The following is an 18279-nucleotide window of genomic DNA, read 5'->3' as shown; positions in this document are numbered from 1 at the left end:
AATCCCCGGTGTGGGGCATGCAGGGGGCAAAACAGCCGATGTTCTCACTCATAGAATGTTTCTCTCTCTCCCTCTCCCTTCCTCTCTCTCTAAATTCAATGAAGAAAAATAAAAAGAGAGATTGGGCCTCCTTCAATCTCTTTAAAAAAAATAAAAATTAAAAAGCTTGATTCTCTTTACTGTCCTAACTGCCTCCATTTGAAAATATTTTGCTTCTTGAACTTGTGGACAAAAAAGGGGCTCTGTAATAAATCTAACTGAAAGAAACCTCACAGGGTCATCCGATCATAAATTCCTAACTGGGCAGGTCATGGTGATAATAACTTCCCAAGTAAAAGGTTATCTTTGCCTTAAGCAAGCCCTGTCCATTGCTTTCGTGTATCTCAAGTTAACACAACCACTGAAATACCTTTTTCAGATCCCTGGGAAGCATAACCACCCTTAAGAGAGCACAGAGTCTTGGTAAGAATACTGTACTCCAATCCCCACCTTGGCCTTACTTTCTTCCACCTTCAAGTAATCTTTTTTATGTTCCCTCCTAAATTTCAAATGTATTAAAAAAAACTGCAAAACAGTCATTCTCTGGAGCACCTGAGATCTTGCTTCCCAGCATTCCTGTCAGTTTGGCTTAAATAAAATCTTCTGAAAATTCTCTACAGGTTTGGACATCTCTTAGGTAGACAGACTGTTGAACCATTCTACATAACATGACCAGACTTCTGCTACTTTCTTTGTTCTACCAATACCTACTCTGCCATTTTCAAATAACTATTCTTTTCCTTAAAAATTTCTTCCTCACAAGCTGCTATACCAGTCACACCACAGCAACGGTCTGATGCAAAGACTGTGAATCTACCTGTCTCTTAATAAGGCTGATGTGGCTCAGTGTGACTGGAGGTCGCGGGTTCAATTCCTGGTCGGGGCACATGCCCAGGTTTCGGGCCCAATCCCCAGTGGGGATCATGCAGGAGGTGGCCAATCGATGTTATCTCTCATCAATGTTTCTCTCTCTCTCTCCCTCTCCCTTCCTCACTCTCTAAAATCAATACAGGGAAAAAAAAAAAAAAAATTTGCCCTGGCCAGTTTGGCTCAGCAGTTGGAGCATTGGCCTGCGGACCAGAGAGTCCCGAGTTCGGTTCCCGCTAGGGGCATGTACCAAAAAAAAAATTTTTATTTAAATAAGACTATGATCTTAGGTACTTAAATTCCTTAACTTCTCTGAGATTCAATCTCATCTCTAAAATGGTTAAAACAATAGATACCAAGGAATAATAAGAATTGCATAATCTCTTCCACTGCCTTCCTTCTTTTTTAAATTTAAATTGTAGTTTCCCCTAAATGCACTAAAATGCTTTATAGAGGGAGGCACTTAAACTGAAGTAGCAGGAAAGATGGAAATAGTGTGAAGAAAGACAAAATAAGTATAAATAAATATATCAAGTGGGATCACTGCTCTGCCTATGTTCTTTCCTTGTATGTTGATTCTAAAGAGGCAAATGTGGCCCTGGTTGGTGTGGCTATTGGTTGAAGCGTTGAGATTCTATTACTGGTCAGGGCACACACCCAGGTTTCAGGTTCGATCTCTGGTTGGGGTATGAATGCAAAGCAACTGATCAATGTTTCTCTCACATTGACATTTCTCTCTCTGTGTCCCTCCTTCTCTATAATCAATTTTAAAAATAAAATAAAGAGGCAAATGTAAAGATACTTCTTTCCCCATACCAGGCAAAATGCTAGGAACCCTCAATGACCCACACCCCAGTGTCTAGTTTCCCCTTGGATGTGAGAGAGACCTTTAGATACAATGATAGGATTTAACTCCTGTGACTGTTACAAGGAAAACAGATTTTTGCATTTGTATTTAAAAGCCCTAATCAGTTGAGTTCACCTAAAAGAAGATTATTCAGGGTGAGTCTGATCAAATAAGCTTTTAAAAGTGGTTTTAAAGGGGAGTCTAGAGGTCAGCGAAAGAGGAATTCAGAGACTGGTCCTGCCTGCCTGGATGAAAGCAAACAGCCATGTTGTAACTGCCTATCTGGACAGGTGGTAAGGAACTTGGTCCCTGGCCAATAGCACGCAAAAAAAAGACCTCAGTCATACAGCCACAAGGAATTTAATTCTGGCAACAAGTAATGAGCTTGGAAGAAGAACTTAAGCCTCAGATGAAAACTGCAGCCACAGCTGACATCTTGATTCCAGCCTGCTAAGATGTTAAACTGAAAGCCTGGTTACAAAAAGTACCCAGATTTCTGACCTACAGGAACTGTGAGATCATAAAGAGGTGTTGTTTAGGCTGCTAAATTTGTGGTACTTTGCTACACATCAAATGAAAACTAATACACTCCCTCAACATAGGAAAAGGCAGAGAAGAAAATAGAGAGAGAGAGAAGGGGAGACTTGTATTCCCCCCCCCCCCCAAGTATATTATATCTCCTCAAAGCACTGAATATACAGATCCAGAATCAAGGGAAAAGGATTAAAACTGTATAAAAGTTTTTAGTTTTAGCCATTAAAAAGGGACTTTTTCACACACATCTTACAAACAACTACCACATAATTTATTACCTTCGTTTTAGTGATGAGGAAAGTAAAGCTCAAGAGCCTTATCTCAAAGATCATGAACCCAGGGAATGTTTAAAGTAACTTTAGTCCAGCCTGGCCTGTGTGGCTCACTGGGTAAGGCGCTGACCCATGCACCAAGAGGTCACCAGTTTGATTCCTGGTCAGGGCACATGCCCAGGTTGTGGGCCCATTCCCCAGAGGGGGTCATGCAGGACATGGCCAATCCATGTTCTCTCTCACTGATGTTTTTCTCTCTCCCTCTCCCTTCTTCTCTCTCTAAAATCAATAAACAGAAAATATATTTTTAAAAGTAATTTCAGTCTAGTGCTTGTCTCTACACAGATCCCTTGCAGAAATGGGGAAGTCCAGCCCTGGAAAGCAATACCAGCTAACATGACACACCTCACCAAATTAGCCTGACCAAATATTACAAGGCTAATTTTTAAGTTGATAATTTTGTATGGCCCTCAAATTATGTTATAAATATCCAAATGGTCCTTGGCAGAAAAAAGGTTCCACACCCCTTAAGAATTAAAAAAACAAAAACCATTCAAATCAACAGTAATTATATTACTGCCTTCAAAGAAAGGAATCTTAGTAACATAACAATTTTCCATATTTCATATCTAAATATTCCTTAGCTTTGTCAGAACTAAAGATGATAGAGAAATTTTCACTCAAAAGTAATTTGGTTGTAAAAAGGACCACTGGTAGACCACTTGAATAAATTTAAAGTACATTTTCAAAATGTACTTTGTAAACAACTTGTGTTATAAGTATTCTCAAAGACCACAAAAATCACAAGCAAGTAAACAATCTTTCTGGATCTTTCAACAGTCTACCCTTTGGACAAATTTTTGAATCGGAATTCTTCATACATTATAAAAATGAGAACGTGACACAATGCAACCATACAATAAACAAGTTTTTATTTTCACTGCTGTAGCTATTTCACTAAGTGCTTGAGCATCAGAATTTGCAATTTTCTTAAAAACACACAGAAAAAACTAAAAGGTGGAGTTACATTCAAATTCCATAGAAGTTACAAATCACACAACTTTATGTCAATTCAACTACTTTAACAAACACTAACTTTATTTGTTAAGATGCAAAATATAGTCCTTCGCAGTCACGACCACAAGAGAAACTGTCATCTTAACACCAACGTTAACAGCAAATAATTCGCTATTCTCACATACAAACACTAAAACATACAAACAGCATTGTTGAGTTCATAAGCTTTCAAAACCATCATCCCATGACTTATACACCCGGGGCACGATTCTCTGCAATGTGAAGGGAATCGATAACATTTCAAATATGGGTAGGAGTGGTGACAATTTTAAAACCTTAAAATTTCTCAATCCCTAAGGTCCACAAGCAGCACCCAGCTCAGACCCTCCAATCGAGGCCCAGGTCCAACTCCAAGCACTCCAGTTTCCCAGCTCTTCACCCCGCCCCCACCCTGAGAAAAGAGGGAAAACAACTTTTATTGGTCTCATCTCCCGGGGGACTGGCAAACTAGCGGGGCAGTGCTCCGGCCTGGGCACGTTTCACAAGGAGGCCTCCGTCGGGGGCGGGGAGGGCAGATAGCGGGAAGCCTGACTTCGACGCCCCCTTGCCCCCCGTTGCCAGCTCTCAGCCCCACCCCACCAAGAAAATGCCTGGGCCGGCCGCCACGCCGAGCGACCCCCAGGCCCCTCCACTGAGGCGAGCTCGTTGTCATGTGACGACGCTCCGCTAAAACACCGCAGAAACGCAGGGCGGAGGAAGGCGTTCGCACCAGCCCGCCTCGGCCCGGCCCCGCCGGGCGCGGGCGAGTCCCGAAGTCCGGGCGGGGGGGTGCGGAGGGCGGGCTTGGCGGCGGGCCCGAGCGCGCCACAAAGGTTTCCGCGCCCGTCGCCGTAGTGCCGGAGCGGGCGGGGGCACAATTTTCGGGGCCCGCGGGATGGGTGAGGAGCGACGAGGGCTCCGGGATGCCCGCCGCGCCCACAGCCGTCGCCCCCGCGCGCCCGGACGGCCAGCGACTGCCACACCGCGCACAGGCCCGCGCGGCCTCCCTCCCCCGCGCAGAGCCCGAGCCGGGCCCGCCCGCTCCCCGCTCGCGCTCTCTCGCTCTCGCCCGGCCTCCATTTTGGATCGGCGTCTCCAGCCCCCGCGCTGCTGCCGCCGCATTCCCCCTATTTCCCGCCCCCCGCCGCTGTCGCCGCCGCCCGTACTCACCTCAGCTGCCCATGCGGGCGCCACCGGCCGTGGACCTAGTTTCCCCCCAAAAGTCTCCGGTGTGTTATTCCCGATGTGGGGGGGTTGTTACGGGGTGGTCGCCGGGGGTTCGGGAGCGGGGGCCGCGCCTTCAACGGAGCTGCAATCCTAACCCGCCATCTGGTGGCATTTTCCACACGCCAATGGCGCCGCTGCAGACTTGGGTCCGGACCGCCCTCTGCTGGCCGCGGTGCATACTGCCTCGCTGACGGGACGGGCCTGCCCGGAAAGGGGAGGGAGCTGAGGCGCGAGCTAGAGGCCACGGCGGGGACGCGCGCAAACGCTTTCCAGTGGGGATTGCGCGCACGCGCACCAGCGGGGCGGGAAACGTGGCCTCTGCGTGGTGGCTCCGCCCCTGCACGGAGCTCTAGCCCAGCTCAGCCAATGGCGAGCAGCGGATGCCGCTGGGCGAGGGCATTGTGGACAGTTCGAGGGCCTCCTGAGGCGGGCGGAAAGACGGCCACGGTGGCGCCTGCGCGTCTCGCTAGCCGAGTTGCCGCCCGCCATTTTTGGAGCTTACCGAGACCTAGGAGGGCAACCCGCCCCCGGCCCCTTCACCAAGGCCCCTCCTCTGGTCGCGGGACTGGCGCTTTCTTGCAGCCCCGCCCGGCTCCTACTGCCCCCGCCCCCGCCCCCACCCCGCTCTGCGGAACCCAGAGGGAGTCGGGGTGCAGAAGTGTTCCCACCTCTCCTTTTCACTAGGGCCTCAAAACCTAGCATTGTATTAGCGATTTATTGTTAACTGTTGTCGAGGCGCTTGAGCAGAGGAGGGTGAAAAGGTTTCGAGAACTGTTTAGGACCTCCGCTGGGTTAGACGCAACAGCACCCGCCCCAACTGGATTGGCGGTGTCCCTGACTCTGGAAGGCAGGTCCTCTCCGTGGTGCGGGCTTTGCATAAGGCGGCAGCATTGGCCAGTTAGTGAAAAAGGAATGTAGTTAGAATAGGAGAATACAGCCTCAGCTTTTGAATTAGATTTCTCCTCCCACAGTTTAGGACTACTCAGTGGCTCTGAAATGGACGTTCCTAGCCTTTTAGCCGCCAAAAGGGAATTAATTGATAAACGTGAGATCAAGGCCAAAAAATGCGGTTGAACGTGGCCTCTTCCCTGCTCTCTACCCGCATGCCTTGTCTGGTCTTGGTCATGGCTCTTACCTTTCACTGGCTCACAACTTTTCAATACAGATTGAATCCTTAATCTCCCAGGTCATCAGCCCCATTTATGACTAAATTCTCTGTTGCTATAACCAGCTTTATTTTAGTAATGCCTTAAAATCACTCAACTCCTTCATAGTGCCAATCTCCAGTAAATTACCCCAATTTCTGGTTTCTCTCACAAGGGTCACAAGGTATGTGGCTTTTCACTGGAGGAAGTCACAACCTTCCTTGTTGGGTATGAATTTTGGACTGGACTCCCACTTATAATTACTTTTACTAATTTCTGATTGCCTCATTCTCACAAAAAACTATTTTTCTAACTTTACTGTTGTTCAAGGTTGCTGTCTCAGTCTATACTAATAGAGAACTTCATCTGGTGTCCTAGAATCAAAGCTATGGGACTCCCATTCCAGTTTGATATTCTCTCCATATTAAAATATCTGTAGCCATATACTATTCTTGATTTCAAAACTTCTCATCAAATTAATCCATTCTCCCCTTCTCTCCAAAACCAGTCTTTCTCCCTGGACTACATGTGCCGCCTTTCCCATTTCTTCCTTCCACCATTACTTTAATAGGGTATTATATATCTTCAATATCTTCTTATCCATTTGAATTGAATTTGATACTGTTGTAATTTAACCTAGTTATTAATAACAAGAAGGAAAAAAAGGGAAAGCCAAATATTATACACGTGTCACATGGATAGCTTTGCCAGGAAACTGCAGTTAACACTCCCCAGGAAGCCACCTGTCTATTCCCCACAGATCACAGGGGAAGAAACTGGACAAGGGGAGAACAGAAGCATGCCCAGTAAAGTCTGGGTGAAATAGGGGAGGTACTTGCCTGTCAGTCACACCTGGGAAAGGGTCATTGGCCAGAGTAGGCATGGCCACTGCAAGCTCAGGAAGACTTCAGATATTTAATGCCCTAAACAAAGATGTTTGTTCTCATTTTGGGGATTCTTGTTGCTGATGACATGCTCCCTGCATTCGTCCACATGGCCCACAGTCACATGGACCCCACACAATGTACTAATGGACTGCAACTAGTCTGATGCTGTACTGGACCCAACTCCGGTAGGAAAAGGAAACCCTGGACACTGGCTTTGCTTCTGGCTCTATTGAATCCCTAGCTGCACATCTTCCAGGACTGGATTAAGGGAAGTGGGACTTTGTAAACCCAAGGATGTAATTATATGCAAATAAAAATCACTTAGCCTCCTGTGTGAGTCTCAGAAAATTCTTTTTCTGGCGATATTGTAAGGAACCCACCCCAAGCACTCAGTGGGGAAAGGGATACCATATTTTCAACAATAATAGCTTCTTCCTTTCTGTTTTTCAACGGTTTTCATTCTTTTTTTTAAATTTAAAATTCAGTGCTACTACTCCTGTTACTGTACTGTCAACTGTAAACTAAAGTTAATTTTATAATATAATAAAGGATAAAAAGCATTTATTTAACCAAAAAGGAGCTGCAGCCCAGGACACACAGATTCAAGTAGCAACCTAAATTGTGTTCCACCAGAGGGGAGGCCATAGCAAGAGTTCCCACCCAGGTTCTCAATTGGGTCTGTTTTATGTAAATGAGTTATCCAAATTGCATATTTCTGTTGGACAGGGCAGATCTCAGTTTATTAAGAGGAAACGAGAGTTTCCCTGCAGTTATTGACATCAGCTAGCATAAGGGGCCAGGCAGGGCAAATTGCAGGAAGCCAAGAATTCTGTCTGAGATTTTTCCTGGTACCCAGAGTATGTGAGAAGCCCCTGTCAGTAAATGGCCACTGGGATCTTATTATTTATAAAATTCAGGCCCTCAGTTGACCACGGGCAATCAATCTCAGGAAATAAATTGTTCCTTGGGTTCACATCAAATGAATCTTGGAGTCCACACAACTGTCCTTTCATTGTCACAGTTCTCAAAAGAGTCACCTTTCATTTCCGAAAACTTATTCTTTAGCTTTTTTTTTGGTGACTCCATAACAGTACATTGAAATTACACTTTCAAGTTACCAGAGTTCTAATTTCCAACCATTTGCTCATTCCTCATTTTCTTGGTAAACCCAACCCCTGTTCCCTCCTTGAAACCCTGTTTCCCTTGCTTTTAAGACAATTCCTGGATTCTACACCCTACCTGGTTTACTGGTCTTCTGATTACTCTGCTAGCTCCTATTCTTTATTCCATCCCATAATTCAACTCCTAGTACTCTATTCTTCTCTACTATATTCTTTCTCTTAAAAAGTCTCCCAAAATTACTGTCTGTTCCCGATTTTTCCATAACTAAGATTTCTTATGTTCAGCTTGAGATTTCTCATAGCAGCACTATTTACAATTACAATTACTTGCCAGGAAGCTCGAGCTCAAAATTTAACATATAAAACAATGCATCTTTCTTACTCAAATTTCCTAATTTCTCTTAATAGCATTATAATTTCAGCAGCTGTAACAATTAAGAACATGGACTCTGGAACCAGGCTGTTCTGGAAAGCTCTGTGACCGTTGGCAAATCTTTTTGTGCCTCAGTTTCCTCAATTGGAAAATGGCCATAACAGTAGTACCTATCTCATAGGATTGTTATGAGTATTAAACAAATTAACACATACAGAAATGTCTCTGGGTTTTGTTTTGTTTTTATCCTCACTCGAGGACATTTTTGCATTTATCTTCAGATAGAGCAGGAGGGAGAAAGGGAGGAAGAGAGAGAGAGAAACATTGATGTGAGAGAGACACATGGAGTAGTTGCCACCCACACGACACCAACCGGGGCCAGGGATAAACTGCAACCAAGGTATGTGCCCCTAGCGGGAACCGAACCTGGGACTCTCCGGTCCGTGGGCTGACACTCTAACTGCTGAGCCAAACCGACCAGGGCTGTCATTGGTATTATTACACTGCTTTTATCTTATTAAGAAATTTTTAGCAATTAAAAAAAAAATACCCAAGGACATGGGTAGTCAACTTTCTGAGTTTATAGATACATAGAATGTTCTTTATTTTAATCTCTCACTTGAGCAGGTGTTTGTAAATAATTACCTAGTCCCCTGGGCTCTAAATTGTAAGGGCAAACTTGACTCCTTTCCTTCAAAAAAGTCCAGGTCCCATCCTATTCTCAGTCAAATCCCTTGTTTTTTCTTCTATTGATCTATCCTCATTCAAACCCTTCCCTCCCCACCAACTCCCATTTTCTTACACCAGAACAATTATAATAACCTTCCAAAACATCCCTATCTTTCATTCACCTTCCTTTAAAAAATGCAAAAAAAAATTCTGTGGGTCCTATGATTTACAAAATATAATCTAAAATACTTAATGACATTCAGAAAATGCCTTGAAAAAGTAGGCAACAAAATTTCAGACATCACACGCAGAATTTCAGATATCACACGCAGCAGAATTTTCACTGATAACAACCCCTAAGGCAAGAAACAAAGGAAAAAAATTAATGAATAGGACTACATCAAACTAAAAAGTTTCTGCACAGCAAAAGAAACAAGCATCAAAATGGAAAGAGAACCCACTATATAGGAGAGCATAATTGCCAATGATACATCAGATAAGGGGTTAATTTCCAAAATATATAGAATACTCATACAACTCAACAAAAGGAAGACAACAAATCTAATTTAAAAATGGGCAGAAGCCCTAAAAAGACACCTCTCCAAACAGGACATACAAATGGCCAAGAGACATATGAAAAAATGCTCGATGTCCTTAATCATCAGAGAGATGCAAATTAAAATGACTAAGAGGTGACCTGGTGGGTTTTCTCAGTGGTTAGAGCGTCTGCCTACAAACCAATGAGTTGCGGGTTTGATTCCAGTCAAGGACACATACTTTGGTTGCGGTTCATCCCCAGCCCTGGTCGGGTCGTGTAGGAGGCAACCAGTTGATGTGGCTCTATCACATCCATGTTTCTCTCTGTCATTCTCTCTTCCTCCCTTCCACTCTATCTGATGATAAATAGAAAAATATCCTCGGGTGATAAATTTTTTTTTTTAAAATGGCTATGAGGTATCACCTCACACCTGCCAGAATGGCTGCCATCAACAAATCATCAAACAACAAGTGTTGGCGAGGGTGTGGAGAAAAGGGGACTCTAGTACACCACTGCTGGGAATGCAGACTGGTGCAGCCACTATGCAAAACAATATGATGTCTCCTCAAAAAATTAAAAATGAAACTGCCATTTGACCCAGTGATCCCGCCTCTAGGAATATATCCTAAGAAGCCTGAAACACCAATCAGAAAAAATATATATACCCCTATGTTCATAGTAGCACTATTTATAGTTGCTAAGATCTGGAAATAGCCCAAGTGTCCATCAATAGATGAGTGGATAAAAAAGCTGTGGTACATATATACAATGGAATACTATGCAGCTGTAAGAAAGAAAGATCTCTTATCCTTTGAAACATGGAGGAAGAGTATTATGTTAAGCAAAATAAGCCAATCAGAGAAAGACAAGTACCACATTGAACTGACAGACCTTGAGCAGGTGTTTGTAAATAATTACCTAGTCCCCTAGGCTCTAAATTGTAAGGGCAAACTTGACTCCTTTCCTTCAAAAAAGTCCAGGTCCCATCCTATTCTCATTCAAATCCCTTGTTTTTTCTTCTATTGATCTATCCTCAGAGGAAGTGGGTGGGGGAGGGGAGATATAAACTAAAGAATTTATATGCATAAATGCATAACCACTGTACATAGACAACAATGCTGGGGAGAGGGGGGCATCTGGAGAAGGGTCTCAATGGGAGGAAGAGGAGAAACATCTGTAACAAAAATAAAGTAATTAATAAATAAATGGCTTTTTTTCAATTTCTATTTTATAAATTCTTCACATTAGTTGGTCTAGTATGATAAATTATAAACGTAAACAAAAGACAAGTATTTTCAATCTTTAACTATCTGGTAAGATAAAGTAATAGGTCACATAATGTGTTAAATTTGTTACAAAATCACACTTTTCTCAGGAGCCTGTGCTTTCATAAAATTCTTAAGATTCCATAGTTCTTGGCAAAGCTTTTCAAACACCATAATACAGTTTTGAGTCATAGGTGTGAACAAAATATCAAAAAGGCTATCTGGGACTAGTGAGTAGAAGCTAAAGGTTCTTAAGTATTATTTAGGGTAGGGAATAAAGTATCAATAGAACAAATATTTGCTTAGTTCAAGGTTATTGGCATTGGAGTTTCTACCTCATTGCCCATTTTAAATGATCTGAAATGGGACTAGGCCAACCCTGAAGGTTCATCCTTGATAAGTTAGACTTCTAAAGAAGAAAAAACATGCCCATTAGACTTCTATTTCAATTCAGTCTTTTGGTCAACATGGTCCAAAAGTAGATATTTAATATTATAAATTTTAGAATTGCATTTACAGACCCTCAGCAGTTAGAGCATTGGCCTACGGACTGAGGGGGTCTCAGGTTTGATTTCTGGTCAAGGGCACATACCTGGGTTGCAGGTTCGATCCCTGGCCCCAGATGGTGTCATGTGGGAGGCAACCAATTGATGTGCCTCTCTCACATTGATGTTTCTCTCTTTCTCTCTCTCTTTCCCTCCTGCCCTTCAACTTTCTCTAAAAAATCAATGGAAAAAATATCCTCGGATGAGGATTAACAACAACAAAAAGAATTGCATTTGCAAAACTACATATTAATGTAAATGTAATATAAATGCATTCCAATATAAATATTTAGCATTAACCAATAACATAAATAATGTTGCCTTATTACACAGAGAGCTAATTTGTAACTATTTAGATGGCAGAACTCCTTTAAAAATCTGACTGAACTTATGTCTTTTTCCTCTTTGGATAATTTTCCCATGAAGATTTCAAAGTTATTACATTGACCTTAGAGTTCTGCTTAAAGTAATATTCGGCCAACTTATTTTCATGATAATAATGGTATTCCTTTAACAGAAAGCTATTTTAAAATGACTTTATTTGTTAAACAGTAGTTTTAAGTTCACAACAAACTTGAGAGGAAGGTACTGAGATTTCCCCATTATCAACATCACTCTCCAGAATGACATATTTGTTACCAAGGAGGAACCTATATCAACACATCATTACCACCCAAAGCTCATAGTTTACCTTTAGGGTTCTCTCTTGTCATTGTACTTTCTATGGGTTTGCACAAATATATGACATATATCCATCGTTATAATATACTAGTATTTTCATTGCCCTAAAAATCCTCCATGTTCTGTGTTTTCATCCCTCCTCCTCCTCACCCCTGGCAACCACTGATCTTTTTATTGTCTCCATAGTTTCACCTTTTCTAGACTGTCATATGGTTAGAATTATACACTATGTAGCCTTTTCAGATTGGCTTCTTTCACTTAGCAATACGCATTTAAGTTTCATCCATGTCTTTTAGTGGCTTGATAATTTATTTCTTTTTAGCACTGAATAATAATCCACTGTCCAGATGTACCACAGTTTATTTATCCATTCCCCTATTGAGAGACATCTTGGTTGCTTCCAAGTTTTGGCAATTATAAATAAAGCTGCTATAAATGTTCTTATGCAGGAATTTTGCGTAGTTTACAACTCCTTTGGGTAAATATCAAGGAGTGTGATTGCTGGATCATATGCTAAGAGTATGTTTAATTTTGTAAGAAACTATAAAATTGTCTTCCAAAATGTATGTACTATTTTGTATCCCCCACAGTATAAGAGAGTTTATTTTGCTCCATATCCTCACCAGCATTTGGTGTTGTCAGTGTTCCAGATTCTGGTCATTGTAATGGATGTGTAGCGGTATCTCATTGTTGTTATAATCTGCATTACCCTGATTACATATGATGTAGAGCATCTTTTCACATGCTTATTTCCCCATCTGTATTTCATCTTTGGTGAGATGTCTGTTAAGGTCTTTGGCTCTTGATTTATGTGGATTTTTTGTTTTCTAGCTGTTGAATTTTCAGGATTCTTTGTATATTTTGGATAATAATCCTTTATTGTATCTCTTTTGCAAGTATTTTCTCCCAGACCATGGTTTGTCTTCTGATTCTCTTGATGTTGTGCTTTTCAGAGCAAAACTTTTTAGTTTTTTCTCTCAGTCTTAGCCGCATCTTCTTAGAAACTTTTGCTCCATGAGAACCAAATGGAGGAAGAAGGGAGTGCACAGGCTGAAGTGCGAACGAAGAAAGATGAGGCAGAGATCCAAGTAAACAGCTAGCTGTGCACCCATGGAAGCCACAGGAGCAGAAATAAGGGAAGCCAGAGGCCAGGGTCACTAGTATAAATTGATGGACTGAAGGCCTGCTGTCCAGAACTTCTCGATGGATCTAGAATGTACATGCATCTGATCTCCGTGACTGCCTTTGGAGAGACTCACTCTGCTCTTACAAAAGCAGTCGCTTTAGTCCTTTGCCCTGGACCTGTGACATTCTGGACTGGTTCTGTTCTCAGTTGTGTCTGAAAAGGGAACCCACTGTATAGCAGAACATAACTGTCAATGATACATCAGATAAGGGATTAATTTCTGAAGTATATAAAGTAGTCATACAACTCAACAAAAGGAAGACAAACAATCCAATTAAAAATTGGCAGAGGACCTGAATAGACACTTCTCCAAAGAGGACATTTAAATGACCAAGAAACATATGAAAAAATGCTCAATGTCACTAATCATCAGCCAGATGCAAATTAAAATGATTATGAGGTATTACTTCACACCTGCCAGAATGGCTACCATCAACAAATCATCAAACAGCAAGTGTTGGCGAGGATGTGGAGAAAAGGGGACTCCTGTACACTGCTAGTAGGAATAAAGACTGGAGCAGCCACTATGAAAAACAACATAGTATTTCCTCAAAAAATTAAAAATTGAACTGCCATTTGACCCAGTGATCCTACTTCTAGGAATATAGCCTAAGAAACCTGAAACACCAATCAGAAAGAATATATGCACCCCTATGTTCATAGCAGCACTATTTACAATAGCTAAGATCTGGAAATAGCCCAAGTGTCCATCAGTAGATGAGTGGATAAAAAAGCTGTGACAAATATACACAATGGAATACAATACAGCTGTAAGAAAGAAAGATATTTTGCACTTTGAGACAACATGGACAGAACTGTAGAGTGCTATGCTAAGTAAAATAAGCCAGTCAGAGAAAGACAAGTATCACATGATCTCACTTATTTGTGGAATATGTGGAATATAATGAACAAAACAAGCTGATGAACAAAATAGATCCAGAGACATGGAAGTAGGGAACAGACTAACAAACCTCATTGGGGTAGGGGGTAGAGATAAACCAAAGAACTTATATGCATATATGCATAACCAATGGACACAGACAACAGTATGGTGAAGACAGGGTAGGCAGTCAATGGGGGGAAAAGGAGGGACATCTGTAATACTTTCAACAGAAAACAAAATTTTTAATTTTTAATAAAGTCTAGCTTATCAAAACCAACCAACCAACCAAAAACCTGGGGTTCTGGCTCTCTTGAAAAATATCAGAGAATCTGGCAATTCTTGGTCCAGCAACAACACCTGTGGACAGCCATTCCTTTCTCCTCAGTCCCCACCATTCCCTATTATCTTACACTCAGCCAGATCCACTAATTTTTTATGTTTTTAATTGATTCTAGAGAGAGAGGGAGACACAGAGAGAGACATTTATGTGAGAGAGAAACATTAATCAGATGTCTCCCGCATGTGCCCCCACTGGAGATGGAAGCTGAAACCTGGGTATGTGCCTTGACTGGGAATTGAACCAGACTCTCTAACCAGCTGAGCCACACCGGCCAGGGCTTGGATCCACTAATTTGTGTACCTGCCAGTCCTCTGTAGGGTATATGACTTTGAGACTACTAGGAAAGACACACAGTGGCCGCGCATTTAATGAACAATATTTTGAGCCTCCTTTCCAGCCTGTGCTCACCCAGCTTCTTTCTCGCTTCCTCCTAGGTCTTAGCTATTGTTATTCCCCACATGCACCACTCCTGGAGCACCCTCTACAATTTCGGAGCTTTTCCAAAGACAGAACATGACCAACCTCACGGCGGTATCTGTCTTCCTCCTCCGGGGCTTCTTGGCTTCCCCGGAGTTACAGCTGCTCAGCACGGCTGCCTTCCTGGGGAACATCTGCATCGTGGCCGCCATGACACTCAACGCCTGCCTGCACACGCCCATGTACTTCTTCCTCAAGCACCTCTCCCTGGTGGACATCTGCTCCACGTCCACCATCCTGCCCCGGGCCCTGGTGGCCACCGTGCAATAATTAAAGTTAAAAAATGAATAAATAAATAAAATCCAGCTTATCAATTATTTCTTTCATGGACTGGGTCTTTGGTGTTATACCTAAAAGGTATTGCCATACCCAGTCATCTAGGTTTTCTCCTGTTATTGTCTAGAAGTTTTATAGTTTTGCATTTTACATTTATGTCTATGATCTTTTGAGTTTATTTTTGTGAAGGATGTAAGATCTCTGTCTAGATTCTTTTTTCTTTTCCTTTTTCTTTTTTTTTTTGATGTGAGTATCTAGTTGTTTCAGTACTATTTATTGAAGAGACTTTCTTTACTTCCATTGTATTGCCTTTACTTCTTTGTCTAAGATTACTTGACTGGATTTATGGGAATATATTTCTGGGCTCTCAGTTCTTTTCCATTGATCTATTTGTCTATTCTTTCACCAATACCACACTGTTTTGGTTACTATAGTTCAATAGTAAGTCTTGAATTCACGTAGCATCAATCCTCAAACTTTGTTCTTTCCTTTTTTTTTTTAATTTTAATTTTTTTATTTTGAAAGAGAGTGTGAGAGAGACATTGATTTGTTGTTCCACTTATTATGCATTCATTGGTTGATTCTTGTATGTGCCCTGACCAGGGAGCAAACCCACAACCTTGGTGGTCAGTACAATGCTCTAACTAACTGAGCTACACAGCCTGGGCCTGTTCTTCTCTTTCAATATTGTGCTGGCTATTCTGAATCTTTTTTACCTCTCCATATATGCTTTATTTATTTATTTATTTATTTATTTATTTATTTATTTTTTATCCTCACCCGAGGACACTTTTCCATTTTTTGTACGGATAGAGTGGGAGGGAGAGAGAGGAAGAGAGAGAGAGAGAGAAACATCGACGTGAAGGGACACATCGAGTGGCTGCCACCCGCACGACCAACCAGGGCCGGGGACAAACTGCAACCGAGGTACGCGCCCTTAGCGGGAACCGAACCCGGGTCTCTCCGGACCGCAGGCGGACGCTCTAACCGCTGAGCCAAACCGGCCAGGGCATCTCCATATATGCTTTAGAATAAATTTGTTGATATTGATTTGGATTTGGATTGCATTTAATCTATAGATGAAGTTGGAAAGAACTGACATCTCAATGATAGTGAGTCTTTGTACTCATCAACATGGGATATCTCTCCATTTATTTAGTTTCTCTGATTGCATTCATCAGAGTTTTGTAGTTTTCCTCATGTAGATTTTGTAAGAAAGACTATTCAAAGTGACAATTTCATTAATGATTCTTCCCTTCCCACCATTGTTACAGAGTTCTAGGCGCAGCTACTGGATATTTAGACCAAAGAGAGTTCTTCTGATTATGCTTCATAACTCTTCACTTTACTACCTCCACAAACCTTAAAACAGTATTTTAGGGATCATGACCACGCCTCATTTTACTCTTCCTACATTTAGTATTCTTCCTTTGCATTTTTCACTTGGTATAGGTAGACCTCTGAAAAAATCAGAAATGGTTTTCTCTTCTTTTCTATTCTTGCAATTAAGGTGTGCTGCCAACTGGTGGCAGTAATGTGCCATGGTGGCCTACCTATCAGATAAAATCATTATTTTTCCTATTCCTTTTTAATACTAAAAATACAATTTCTTCTAAACATGAGCAATCAGTCTGTCCTGAAATTGGTAATAAGAGAAAGCCAGAATACCTCCCCTTTCACAATGGGTAACCTAGTTGCAGACAAAACCTTATTCCTTAAAAATGGAGGACCAGAACTACTCAGACACTAAAAGAAATCTCATAAGCAAAGGGATGTAACCTAAGGGTTCTTAAATATTTTTTTAATCCTCATCTGAAGACATTTTTCCATTTTTTGTTCAGATAGAGTGGGAGGAAGAGAGAGAGAGAGAAACATCGACGTGAAAGGGACACATCGAGTGGCTGCCACCTGCACAACCCAACCAAGGCTAGGGACAAACTGCAACCGAGGCACGTGCCCTTAGCGGGAACCGAACCCGGGTCTCTCTGGACCGCAGGACGACGCTCCAACCGCTGAACCAAACTGGCCAGGGCTTTTAAAGTTTATTTTATTATTTTTTTATCCTCACCCGAGGACATTTTTTGCATTTTTCTTCAGATACAGCGTGAGTGAGAGACCAGGGAAGAGAGAGAGAAATATCGATGTGAGAGAGACACATCGACTGGTTGCCACCCACAGGACCCCAACCGGGGCCGGGACAAATAGCAACTGAGGTATGTGCCCTTAGCGGGAACCGAACTCAGGAATCTCTGGTCCGCGGGCCCACGCTTTAACCGCTGATCCAAACCGGCCAGGGCTCTTAAATATTTTTTAGGATAGGGAATAACGTATCAGTAGAACAACCATTTGCTTAGTCCAAGTTTCTTGGTGTCCTTGGTTTTCTACCTCATTGTTTATTTTTAAATGTGTGTGTGTGTGTGTGTGTGTGTGTGTGTGTTTAATTGATTTTAGAGAGAGGAAGGGAGAGGGAGATAGAAACATCAATTGGCTGCCTCCTACAAGCCCCCTCCTGGGGATCAAGCCCACTACCTGGGCATATGCCCTGACCAGGAATTGAACCGGAGACCTCCTGGTGCACAGAGTGATGCTCAACCCCAGAGCCTCACTGGCCAGGCTTATTGCTTATTTTAAAAGATCTGGTATGAGACTTGACCCACTTTAGGGAATCAACCTTGATAGGGTAGATACCTAAAATATTGCTTTTATATAAACAAGGAAATAAACATCTTGTTTTTCAGTCAAAGAAATACACATGGCAACAAATAAAAGGAAATAACAAATTGTAATATAATCAAATATTACTAACGAATGTCTAATGAAAAGCAACAAATTTCATTCCAACACTTTCTACCTCTAGGACAATCTTCAAGGACAACCTCTTTACATGTTTTTGTTTGTTATTACTTTGGTATTTCTAAATATGCCCTTATCATTTTAGACAATACTGTATGTAATGACTCCCTGCTTTGAAAAATAAGGATTATGCTAATATCCATTCCTCCAATATTTAACAGTTGTATTAATTTTAGCTCTTTTGTTGGTTATCTTTGT

The 18279-nt window shown here is 42.0% G+C and overlaps 1 protein-coding gene across 2 annotated transcripts in view; it reads right to left on the bottom strand.

Annotated features, from left to right (window-relative positions):
- The window catches only part of STAG1 (stromal antigen 1), a 400292-nt gene extending 395323 nt beyond the window's left edge, over positions 1–4969 (bottom strand). For both annotated transcript variants that reach the window (XM_036266503.1, XM_036266505.1), the window contains exon 1: positions 4786–4969. The gene's annotated coding sequence lies outside the window, so the exon portion shown is untranslated. The remainder of the gene's footprint in view (positions 1–4785) is intronic.
- Between the last annotated feature and the right edge of the window lie 13310 nt (positions 4970–18279).

The sequence above is a fragment of the Molossus molossus genome, unplaced genomic scaffold, assembly GCF_014108415.1.
Source record: "Molossus molossus isolate mMolMol1 unplaced genomic scaffold, mMolMol1.p scaffold_m16_p_18, whole genome shotgun sequence".
Classification (NCBI taxonomy): domain Eukaryota; kingdom Metazoa; phylum Chordata; class Mammalia; order Chiroptera; family Molossidae; genus Molossus; species Molossus molossus.
Note: the sequence above shows the minus strand (reverse complement) of the source record. Positions and strands in the feature narration are given on the sequence as shown.